This window comes from Nomascus leucogenys, chromosome 8 (genome assembly GCF_006542625.1).
Source record: "Nomascus leucogenys isolate Asia chromosome 8, Asia_NLE_v1, whole genome shotgun sequence".
Lineage (NCBI taxonomy): Eukaryota > Metazoa > Chordata > Mammalia > Primates > Hylobatidae > Nomascus > Nomascus leucogenys.
In genome coordinates, this window is record NC_044388.1 from 99722263 (window position 1) to 99735499 (window position 13237).

The 13237-nt window shown below is 45.9% G+C and overlaps 1 protein-coding gene across 6 annotated transcripts in view; it reads right to left on the bottom strand.

The window, feature by feature from the left end:
- The window catches only part of DENND1A (DENN domain containing 1A), a 544738-nt gene that overhangs the window by 203467 nt on the left and 328034 nt on the right, over positions 1 to 13237 (bottom strand). The gene's annotated exons all lie outside the window — the stretch shown is intronic.

A 13237-nucleotide genomic window follows, 5' to 3' on the forward strand; every position in this document is an offset into this window, starting at 1 on the left:
CCCCTAATTTAACAAAGCCTACTTGCCCATCTCTCTTTTGGATCCTGTCATTCTTGGGTATGGAATATTGTGTGTGGCCTACTGTTAACACTTCCCTTAAATACCAAGTAGGAAGGTCACACTTTCGATTTGGTTCCATTTTCCACAGATATCCAGCTAGTAATGGCTCAGAAGCTCTGGCCATAAGCCATTATTCTATTGGCACCGTGATAGAAAAGATGAGGGAAACTCATGCCTACAAGGTTTTCATGCTTGGTGATAGGAGACGGGATGAACGGACAATATGGAGAAAAAAAGAATCCTGCCCCCAATCTGGCAGCAATTCCCCATAGCCTATGTGAGTCCAAGACAGGGTGTAGTCTGAGTTTTAAATTTTTAATCACACTACTTATCCACTACTAAGATCCATCTTTGTGTTTCTCCTGCCTACCCTCCACTCCCGGTCCCATTCAATCCTCCTTCCCCATCACGTATCAAGCATATTCGTTTTGAGTCAGAGGCATCAGAACTATTGTCTTTATTTTATTTTGCGTAGAAAGATCCTATCATTTGCTGTCTAAACTGGGATATGTTTGGATGTGAAAGACCTCATCTTACACCAGGGCAACAGGCACACGATGGGATCTGTGGTCACTGCATATAAAGGATCAATTCCATTACTGGTCAACCTCTGAGCACGCTGCATGTGGCTGTGCAGGTATGCATTCCTCAGATGCCAACCACCTAAGCTAGGACTGAAATCTGCCAACTCACGTGCCTGCCGAGTGGCACTAGTCGGGGAACGGGGGCAGATGCCTTTTCCTAATTCACCTCAGAGCATGGTGTAGGCTGGCAACAGAGGCAGACATCTAATGGCTGCTCAAGCTCCAGTTTCCAATGCCCTGGAAATGGACAAGCAGCATATACTAGAAGCTTCCTAGCTCTTGCTCTGTGCTTTACTAACCTTATTTCATTTCATTCTTATCAACCCCTGTGAAGTGGATGTTATTGCCCTCAATGTTCGAAACTTGAGGAAGATGAGGCTCAGAGCACTGAGGTAAGAGGCAGAGGCAACCACGTCCCTGGCTGCCTCCCCAGGCCATGCTCTCTGCACTGCACCATCCACCTCCTCATCGTCAGACACCTGCAGGGAGACTGACCTCTGCACAGCCCTTGTCACTCTGAGCCCCAGCACCTCTCTGCCTGCCTGCCTCCCCTGCTGGGGTGTGGGCTCCTTCAGGGGCTCATCTGTGGCTCACCACTGCAAAATAACCAGCCCCTGACAACATGACTGGCACCTGGTAAGTGCACACTAATACTGGTTGACATTCACTCTCTTAAACTCCAGCCTCTAGGGCAGAACATGGTACCTAAGTAAATATTTCAAGATTCTTCCCAGCAGGAGGGTGGAGCCACACTGGTCACGAGCCTCGTAGGGTTGAAAAAACACTCCCAGGCAGCAGAATCCTGGAACCTTTCCACTTAACACCATCAGAGCCTCCAACTCCTTCTGCTATCCACTAACTTCTACAGGCCTCTGGGGCTCGTCCACAAACCTATCCATCAATTCCTAAACGTAGTTTACTAAGTGCTTACTATGGGCTGAGAACCACAGAGGAAGGACACAATTGCCGATGCAGGAGTTTATTCTTTCCTCCAAACCCCAATACCCATTATTACCTGCTGCCTTATTTATAGGGTAAAAAGATATCAGCGAATGGAGAACTTTGATCGAATTAGGTTGGTGCAAAAGTAATTGCAGTTTTTACCAAAGTAATGGCAAAGAGTGTACTTTTGCACCAACCTAATGATACAAAAAACGAGTTCGTATTTTACAGCGCTTTTGTTATATGAAGCACAATGTCTATTTTACACATGAGAACGCTGAGATTCACAGGGGATTGTCCAGGACTCCCTAGCTGCCTCACTCTGCAACCCAACAGGTTAAATGCCCAGCAGTGTGCTAGCAGGAAGGTACAAAAATAGCATAAACGGCCCTCTTTTTCAATGATGTCACACTTCAGGCTCACACAGCACTGCCACACAGATGCTTTCATTCCATCAATGGGGCTGGAGGTGATATCATTATCCCCATTTCAGAGATGAGTAACTGAGGCTCCAAGAAGTAGCTCGCCCAAGGTTATGTGTCTACTAATTGGCTTCCTCTGTAAAATTAAAATGTTAACTGTGGCCACCCTACTTCTCTCACTTCCCCCAGGGCTGCTGTGATGACAGCAAACACACCCATAATGCTGTCCACACAGTAGGATGTAATAAATAGTGGCTATTATTACTACTTTATAATACACGCAATAGCCACAGCCAGTCTGGAAGGCTGTAGTGGCAATGGCCCGAGGGCAAAAATCCTTGGGGCCCCTTCTTGCATGGTCTCTCACTTCAAAGGCTGCGCACAGTCACAGGAAACAGAATCAGAGAAGGACTCACAACATCCTGGAGGACGTGATGCCTCCAGGACAGGACAGAGCAGAGGGCTGTGCACCCCAGAATCAACTACTTTGCCTCATCTGACCTTCCAAATAGCCCCAAAGAGAAGGGAGCAGGAGATGATGGCCATTGGAGAGAAGCCTCCAGGGCTGAATGGCCCCATGAATGGGATGTTGATTCTGGACCAGAATCAGGCCTTGTTTCTGTGTTCCCATTGGGCCCCAGTAGCACAGACCAGCCCTTGTAGGCTCTCCACGGCTGGGCTGGAATAGGCTTTTGATTTCTTTCCACTCCTGGCTGGAGGACTTGCCGGTTAAGCTGTGTGGAGTGTTTACTTTTTCAACAATGGCAGCAGGCTGAAGAATAGGAAAAAACCTGGCCCCTTTTTCTAACTTAGCAGGCCAGGGTCCCCTTAGTAACCAAAATGCCCCAAGCACCAGGCTCCAGGCAGGAGCTGGGGCGGCACAGTTTCCTCTTGAAGGACAATGCTGCCCTCCTGGTGGCAAGGCCTCTTCCAAAAGGGCTGGCGTGGACTCAAGGGCCTTCCTGAAGCTCACTGTTCCCAAGGAAAGAATTGGAGCCCAGCTCGCTGGACAGTGCCCGGTCCCCCAAGGGATCAAGGCAACCAGGGATATGAAGAAATGCAAGAAAAACTCAAACCGGGGGTGGGGACGGGAAGCGCGGATGAGAAGAAAGCCAGACCATCGCCAGGTGCCAGCGCCTCTCATCTTAACCATGCCGTCAGTCAGGGACACTAGCATCTCCGCGTGGGAACCAAATGGGGGCGCAGAGAGGTCAAACAAGCTGCCCAAAGTCAGAGCTAGGGAGCGGCAGTCAACTTTTGAACACAGTCTTATTGCGGGATCTGGCCAGCAGCCCGCAACGCAACGGGGCTCTCTCTTTGTTCCCAGGTGGATCGGCAGGTTGAGAAATAATAGACACACACGAGATAGTGAAAGCTGGGTCCAGGGCGGTCACTGCCTTCTGGTCCCATGGTGCCAACAATGCACTGGATATACCAGCATTTATTATTAAGTTTAGTGAGGGTGGGGGTAGGTTAGTGAGGGATTTAGGGTCATTTGATTATGAGGTGGGATGGTCACATGGGGATGAAGTAATTCTTTAACATAACATTTGTATGTAGAAGTATAGAGCATAACTGAGTGGCTCAGTATACAAAGTATACAGAGATAAGAATTTACGATATAGTGTGTGCGTCAGTAATTTCTAACAGAGCCTTAAAACAGAAACACAATCCTTCCATAACCTATAATTAGCAAGATATTAATCAGCAGTAACAATTGCAACAAAAGCTGGTTACAAACAATCCGTGGAAACAGGACGTGAAGCTAGACAACCGGTTAGACCAGAAATTCTCAGAAGGGAGTATGCCTTAACCCTAAAGAGGCCTAGAAGAGCCATGGCAAGATAAGGGTGTTTATAGACCTATCTTATCCATATGGACAGGTGCCCCCCATGCGTCCGTTTATAGGCCCTCCACAAGGGTTGCATTCCATTCCCAGAGCTATGAACATCTTGGTGATGTGAAACCTCCCTGACTGCACGTCCATTCATAGGCTGTCTGCAGGGGGAAGCACATCACGCGCTGTTGGCTCGTTCTGGCAGTCCAATCTGGCATTGTCTTTACACAATCCTGTGTGCAATTTTGTATTTACAATAATCAGGAGCATTTCATCTTTTGTTCTGTGGCAATAGTTTCAGGGGGTCTCCCTACACAGTCTGACCCCAAAGCTGACTTTCTTCTGAAGACAGCCCTAATCCGATCACTCAGACATCAGAATGAGTACCTAACTGTTCAGGACACACAGTTATATCAACATGCTCAGAGTCTGCTTTCTCTTACATAAAATACTACTTTCCTTTTTATCATAAAAAATAGGATGGGCATGGTGGCTCACGCCTGTAATCCCAGCACTTTGGGAGGCCGGGGTGAGTGGATCACCCGAGGTCGGGAGTTTGAGACCAGCCTGACCAACATGGAGAAACCCCATCTCTACTAAAAATACAAAATTAGCTGGGCATGGTGGTGCATGCCTGTAATCCCAGCTACTCGGGAGGCTGAGGCAGAAGAATCACTTGAACCTGGGAGGCAGAGGTTGCAGAGAGCTGAGATTGCACCATTGCACTCCAGCACTCCAGCTTGGACAACAAGAGTGAAACTCCGTCTCAAAAAAAAAAAAAAAAAAAAATTATAGATGCCTACTATTAAAAAATGGGAAAGGCTGGGCACGATGGCTCACGCTTGTAATCTTGGCACTTTGGGAGGCTGAGGCGGGTGGATCACCTGAGGTCAGGAGTTGGAGACCAGCCTGGCCAACATGGCAAAACCCTGTCTCTACTAAAAATACAAAAAATTAGCCGGGTGTGGTGGCGGGTGCCTGTAATCCTAGCTATTTGGGAGGCTGAGGCAGGAGAATCACTTGGACCTGAGAGGCGGAGGTTGCAGAGAGCTGAGATTGCACCACTGCACTCCAGCCTGGGTGACAAGAGTGAAACTCCATCTCAAAAAAAAAAAAAGGGGGGGGAAGACAGAAAAGTTTAAAGAAGAAAATTAGTTACCCCAGTCCCTCCATTTGGAGACAACGTTTTGGTCTATTTCCTTCCATATTCTCCCTTTCCTACGTGTTAAAGCAAAGTTGAAATAATTCTTTTTTTTTTTTTTTTTTTTTTTTAAGATGGAGTCTCGCTCTGTTGCCAGGCTGGAGTGCAGTGGCATGATCTTGGCTCACTGCAACCTCTGCCTCCTGGGTTCAAGCTATTCTTATGTCTCCGCCTCCCGAGTAGCTGGGATTACAGGCACGCGCTACCACACCCAGCTCATCTTTTTATTTTTACTAGAGACGGGGTTTCACCATGTTGGCCAAAGTGGTCTCGATCTCCTGATCTTGTGATCCACCCATCTCGGCCTCCCAAAGTGCTGGGATGACAGGTGTGAGCCACTGCGTTCGGCCAGTTGAAATAATTCTTAACACTTCTGATTTTCTCACTGATTCTGATATAAGCAGTGATCCACTTCATTAAAAACTTTGCGTGGATCATTACTAACTGCGACAGAGTGTCCTACTACATGGAAACAAACTCAACCAAGCCCCTTTTGTGGGATGTTATTTCCAGTTTTGAAGAAATTACTGTATATAATATCGTCATGAAATCTGTAGGCATAAAGCTTTGTGCTTTAGGATGCATTCCTAGAAGTGGAATTTAGTTTCCACTTCTTAAAAAGTGTCCCTCTCAAATTCGACTTTGAGAGAGATATCTTTACTTCCAATTATTTTAAAGTCATTTTATCCACAGCTTGTGTTTCCTACTATAAGTGAAGAAAAATCAGCAAAGACACGAGCAGATGTCAAAATAGTCCTCCAAAAACCCTACCCAATTAAAACACTTACTAGTACTGCGGCACACCGAGACAGCTCTCCGGTAGCTTGTCCCACCAACACATTCCCTCTCTTTTTAGTTACAGCATATGCCAAAGCTCCTGCCAGCTGCAAACCCTTCCCCCTACCAGACTCTATAGGCTTTTTCTCAGAATGAAAAAAAAAAAAAAAAAAAAAAAAACTGACATGCACACTGGCTTTCCAAATGGCATTTCTTACATAGAGAAACACACACACACAAAATGGCACTTTCCCATATATATTGTTAATGAAGAATGTCTTCCTCTTTCTGCTTTGTCACAGACAGTCTGAACTTGACCCCTGCCTTTCAGGCCAGAGAGGGGAAAACCCGTAGTATGGGGAGTGGTCAGGGGCAGCTGAGAGGACACCAGCTCTAGTATTTCACCTCTGGCTTGTTGTCCCCCACCAGGGGGCTTACTGTAGGCAACTGACTTGACTGCATAAATCCTCCAGGTTTTCATCTGTAGAATGGAGATCATAACACCACCTATCTCACAGAGTTGTGTGAGGCTTTGATAAACTAATGTATGTAAAAGATTCAGCATAATTCCCAGAATAGCCCTAACAGGCGCTCATCAGTTCTCTTGCTTGCCTGTCCCCTATCCTTGGATGGTTCCTAGACCTCAGCCATGCCTGGCTGGAGAGACTGAGGCAGCGGCAAGCCTCCCATGACCTGTGCTCCTCTACGGTTTATTGCACAATTAGAATAACGTGTTGACTGCGAGTTACTTAGGTAGGTATCTGATTCCTTCCCTAGTCTACAGGCTTTTGGGGGATGGGAATCACATTTCTCTACTCTCAGCTCCTACTCCAATATTTGCCCAAGAGCAGACAATTCGTGAATGAATGAATGAGAGGCAGCAGAGCCCAGAGGTGAAGAACATAAGATCCAAAGCCAGTCTGGGTTCTAATTAATCTCTACCATCCACCAGCTGTGCCAACTTGGGCATGTCACTTAATCTTTCTGTGCCTCAGTTTCCTCCTTGATAAATGGGGGATGATAACCATACCTACCTCACAGATTTGTGAGGATTCAATGGGTTAATATTTTAAAGTACTTGGAGTAGTGCCTGGCACATGGGAAGTGCAAGGTAAGTGTTTGTTAAATAAAAACAAATGATCTTTTGCGGGTGATGAAAATATTCTATATCTTTATTGTGTTGGTTTCATGATTGTATAAAACTGTCAAAATGCATTGAACCATATACTTTAAATGGATGGGTTGTGATAAATATACCCCAATGAAGGCATTCATTGAACCATATACTTTAAGTGGATGGGCTGCGATCAGTTATACCTCAATGAAGTTGATAAACACATTAGCACTCTCTACAGAACACAGAATAAAATCATAGCTAACCATACAAGGTAAGAGTGTGCGAACAATGGTGAATGAATGCCACGCTACAAGGCGACTCTCCCCAGGGCCACCGCCCAGTGTACATTCTGATCTGTGGCTGTGTTTGGCTCCCTGTCCCCTTCCTTTTTCATCTAGTCCAGGATTTTTAACTTTTTCAATTCATGCCCTCTTAGGATAAACATAAAAAGCCAATGTCCCTAGAGATTCTGATAGACTTCCCTATACAAAGGAGGGGGTCTGTTTGATAAACACTCTATCTTTGGTGTCTTTCCTGTAGCCAAGATGGTATTGAGCCTTACTTTCTAGAGTTGGTTGTATGAAAACAATGGGATTTCCCCCTTAAAATATAAAATAATATCAGCTACACTAATTAAAACCACACCAGCTGCCCACACAGATTGGTGCGGGGAGTGTCCTACCTGTGCAGGGAGGGAATTGGGCAGCTAGTGACAAAAGGTAGTACTTAGAAGCAAGCCACAAGATGAAGGGCAAGGGTGTGCACTGGCAATGTTACCCAGGGGATCTGAAGAGTGGCCAGGAGCATGCAGCACTCAGCTGGGTTGGGAGCGTGGGGCTAGACATTGAGGAGCAGGGGCTCAGTTCTGCCTCTGCTCGTCCAACAGCTGTGCAGCAAGACAGGACACCCTCTCTAGGATGGAGGTTGTGTGGTTCACGGAGGTGACATGCATAGAGTAAACAGGCCAGCACTGAGTGAATCTTTTCTGCTGTCCTTAGACCACGACCATCTCCAGGGCAGAGCTGTGTCTTATTTGTCTCCAGTGTCCAGCACAGTGCCTGACACAAGGCAAGTGCTCATTAACTGGGGACTGAGAAACGACTGTGGCTAGATCCACTCTACTGGGAGGTCTGCCTCGCAGCAGATGTCAATGTAAGCCCGAATGGACAATGTCAGCTCAACAAAAGCAAATCAAAGTCTGCTCAAGGAAGTGCAATGGGAATAATAATAATGATGGTAATGATAACAATCATGTAAAATTAGCATGATTAATTAGTGTAGAATTAATTCACAGTGGACACAGAAAGCCAGATAGGAGTTAACGCAGCGATTAAGACTGTGGGTCTGGAACAAGACAGCCAGATTCAAGCCCTGCTTCTGTACTGTGTAAACATCAGCAAGTTCTTCACTTCTGAGCCTCAGTTTTCTTATCAATAAAATGGGGATAATACTGCACAGCTGTGTTGTGAGTATTTAGTGAGATACTAGGTATGAAGATTTTAACACAATGTCTGATTGCAATTAGTGATCAATAAATGTGGGGCTATTAAAGGCAAGTTTCCATCCTTGCAATTTGCAAGTTATGTCAATAAAATGGATTAGAGTTCTAAGACTAAGGATTTAAACAGCTGATTTTCAGAACAAAGGAAAATGCGAATAAGTCTCTACTATTATACTCTCATGCTATTAAAATTAAACTACCACCAAGCGATTGTTCTTTTCTTGGCTATGTCTCATATGAAAGTGCACTCTCTGGAGCCAGACTGCCTGAGTCTGAATCCTAACTCTGCCAATTAAAACTGTACTACCTTGGGCAAATTATTTAGACGTCCTGTACCTCAGTTTCCCTATCTGTATAATGAGATGAAAACAGCACTGACATCCAGGACAGTGGTCATCCTTGGGCTGGGGGGAAACTGACTAGAATAGGGTACAAGAGGAGTTTCTGGGGGGCTGGTAATATTTTGTTTCAATTTCTGGGTGGTGGTTACATGTATATGTCCACCTTGTAAAAACTCAACTAGCTGTACATTTAGTGAGTTTCTGTGGTGGTTTGGGTTTATTTTATTTTGAGAGATGAGGTGTTGCTGTGTTGCCCAGGCTGGACTTGAACTCCTGGGCTCAAGTGATCCTCCCGCCTCAGCCTCCTGAGCAGCTGGCACTACAGGTGCATGCCACTATGCCCCACTGTGCCTGCCTTTAACTGTACATTTAGGATGGGTGCATCTTTCCCCCACACTTCAAGAAAATGTTTACCAAAAAAAAAAATACGGACTTCACCAGATTATTTTGGCAATTAAATGAGTTAATATATGTGTAATACCTAGGATAGTGTCTGGTATATCAGAAGCACTAGGTATTAGTTATTATAAAAAATCAAGATAGCAATAATTCTATAATAAAAGTGACTCAATTGAGATTCTATTTCACTATTAGAAAATGTGTTTGTGAAGGCAGACAGCTCCAGGAAACACACTGCTTCTCAGTCTGCACTGCCTCCCTCCAGGGAAGGGCAAAGCTGCAACATTGTTGGGGTCCTTCTGAGACGTCTTTGCAGTCCTGAGGAGGGAGCAGGAGTCAGGTAGATTGGGCTTGGGATTTTATCTTCCTCAATTCCTAGTTACAGGACCCAGGGTAAATTACTTAATCCTAGCTGAACCTCAATTTCTTTATCCATAAAATGGGTCTATAACAACTTGTTACATAGGGTTGTGAGAGGATTAAGTAAAAAATTCTCTTCTGGGGTGACGCCCAAAGCCAGTAAGCATCATCTACTCTCATGGCCAAGACAGCGCCCAAGGCAGCACCTCTGAGAGCAGTAATGGGACCTCCAAGCAAAGGGGAAGGGTCTAGGCTGGCTTCCTGCAAAGACACTTTGCTCTGAGAGGGCACAGTGTCCTCATGTGTTTACTATCATGCCCACAACATGCTTTGCATTTGTTCAAACTAAGTCTAAGTTGATCCGTCTGTGAGAGGGGCACATTTGATGCGGCTCCTGACATTATACTATATGTCCCCTGTAAGTATGACTTCTTGGGAGCTTTTCTTTTTTTTAAAGGGAGAGAATATGGCTAAAAGTAAACGAAAAATTACATCTTAGTAGCTTGTTAATCAAAACTTTATTCTAAATGACTGTTGCTGGGTTCCAAGCAGGTGCCTTGATATGGTGTGGCTCTGTGTTCCCACCCACATCTCACGCCCTATAGTAATTCCCAGTGTTGGAGGAGGGGCCTGGTGGGAGGTGACTGGATCGTGGGGGCTGATTTCCCCCTTGCTGTTCTTGTGATGGTGAGTGAGTTCTCCCAAGATCTGGCTGTTTGAAAGTGTGTAGCATTCCTCTCTCTCTCTCTTCCTCCTGCTGGCCATGTGGGATGTGCCAGCTTCCCCCATTGCCTTCTACCATGATTGTAAGTTTCCTGGGGCCTCCCTGGCCATGCTTCCTGTACAGCCTGCAGAACCCTGAGCCAATTAAACCTCTTTATAAATTGCCCAGTCTCAAGTAGTTCTTTATAGTCGTGTGAGAATGGACTAGCACATGCCTCTCTTCTCCAACTGCACTCCTATGGCTACATATCAGTCCAAGCCACAGCCAATATTACAGAGGCCTGTGTGTATCAGGAACTGTGTGACATGCTCTGCATCCATCATCTTACTGACACACACACAACAAAATTACAGCCACTAGCTGTTGTGTTTCTCCCACAGCCCAACTCTTTACAAGTATCATTTAATGTAATCCCCATGAAGTCCATGTGGAGAGGGATGGAAACTGAGGGTCAGAGAGGTAAAATAACTCATCAGAGGTCACGTGGCTAAGAAACACTGGCTCTAGGCATTGAGATGAACAGCAATACCTTTGTTCTACCCAAGGCATGGCATTATTTGCTCTGACACATTGTTTTAATCAACAAACATACTGAGCAACTAATATAACAGACCTTTGTTAGGCATACCAGATGAATCAAGCCCTTAAGTATTTTGATGCCTGGCGGAGACTCCACTAAAATTCCCAGGGAGGGGAGACTTTCCTACAGAATCATACCCATTTGGTGGATGAGGAAACAATGCTAGAGATTAAATAATTTGCCCGTGTTCGTACAACTGGATGCATCAGAGAAAGGATCTGAATCTGGGTTCCATGAGCCAGTGTTCTTTCCACTACACAGCATGCACAACATGTGCCCAAATGCATGCGCATATATATGAGTACATAACAAAGAACAGCATGGGAAGCTGGTGGCCTCCTAGGAGGAAACGAAAGAGAAATAAGAGGGAAAGTGGATAGGACAGGAAAGGAAAGGCAAACATTCAGGTATTCTAAACTCTTTATTCCCTCCTGAAATCTCGGATACACACAGAGGGAAGAGTGACATTTTCCTTCCCTTCCTCAGGCCCCAGAGGTCACCGAGCTGCCAAGCAGTTGATGAACGTAGTGGCTTTTCTTTGGAGCCAGGAGTCACTGATTTGCTCCTTCCTGCTCCACAAAATTAAAAATCTAAGCCTGACAGTTCAGAGGAGCCCTGAAAACACCGCTGGAATTTCCCAGTGTGCTTTAAACAGAAACAGAAGCTTGGCAGAGGAGGGAAGTGGTGTAAGCACCTCCCAGGTCAGGCCAAATCCACCCCTCACAAGGTAACAGGCACTGACTCTCATTAACAAGTCCAGGGATTCTCAAGCCAGGTCAGCAAAGGGGCTCTTGCTCTAATGGCCCCTTTCCTGGCCATCGATCCACTGGGTGTTCATTCACTCACTCATTTGGTACATCACGTATAGAGCCGTCATTCATGTCAACTTTACGTTAGGTCTTAGGGACATAGAGACGATTAAACCATGATCTCTGAACTCAAGGGGCTCCCCGCCTCTCCTTGTGGACGGGCTGTGGGTAGATCTGAGAAAGGGCACAGTAGTATCCAGCAGACCAGTGGACCATTCCCACTCACTCACCAGCCCCATTCTCTCCCCGACATGGTCCTGGGCCCAGGGCCAGAAAGTCTCCAGGCTGGGGTCCTGGCCTTTTCACTTACCAGCTAGACAGCTTCAGGCAAGGCACTCAGCCTTCTCTAGCACCAGTTTCCCTTGCTGTGAGCCGAGGTCATGCTCCTTACCTTCAGGGTTGTTGAAAAGATTGGGGGAGACACTGGGAACACATGTTTCATACAGAGTCCAACATCAAGCAGATGCTTGGTCAGTGCCAGCCGGCCCCCCTCTGGGAGCTGGGTTCTGCCAGTCCTCCTAGCAATCCATTCTAGAAGTCCACCCCAACACAGAACATCCATCCAGCCTGGCCTCTACTCCACCATCCAGAACGGAGCGGGGAGCCCACTCACACTCTGACTCTGCTGGTGTTTTGTCTCAAACTGAAACAGGTTTCCCACTGCTGCAGACTCAGTTTCCTCATGTGTAAAAAGAGGACAAGAAAGGTGTCAACACCTTTCCCCACAGCTGCAAAGCACAAACATGCGATGATATGGCAGGGCACTCCATAAGATGAGAAGCATGGCCCAGAGATACCTCGCCATGTTACTGCCACCCACCAGATCCTGCTCTTCTAGAAAACCCTCCTGACTACTCCTATCCCTGCCTCAAGTTGTCATCTCTAAACCCCATGCCAAGCACAGTGAACAACAGATTCTTTGGCCTGCAGTTAAAACTTGTTTAGTGATGTTTCCTATGCGCTATCACTTTCCCCTTAAAATAACTGCTTTAACCTTACGCTATTCACATACACTGCGGTAATGCTTGCCACTGGTACCTGTAAAGCAGTGTTGAATTTTTGAACATACTATATTTTATATTTACCTATACTTTAGAATATATTATTTTAAAATATCCTCAAAGCAACCTCTTGAAATGAGCTTTATTATTCACATTTTACAGAAGAACAACCTGAAGCTCTAAGAGGTACAGTAATTTGCCCCAGATCCTAGAGTATCAGAGTTAAGATTTAAGCTTGGGACTGCCTGACCCCAAAGCCTGGTGCCTTTCTCCTCGCTGTGCAGCCTCCTCCACTTTCCAGGCACAGCGTTGGTGCTGAGCAAATACTGAGGACAGTGGCCACTTCCACATGTCTCTGTGACCTCCATGTATAGACTTACCAGAGTGCTGAAATACAGAGGCAAGCAAGCCCTAAAAGTAGGGCCAGCATAATAGTTTTCTTTTGTACACACTAAACTGCTTCACGCAATGAAATAACTGTGTTTGAATCCTGCTCCTCCTAATTATTAGCTGTGTGACTTTGGACAAGTTACTTAACCTCTCTGTGCCTATATTTCATCATCTGTAAAATAGGGGCCCCAC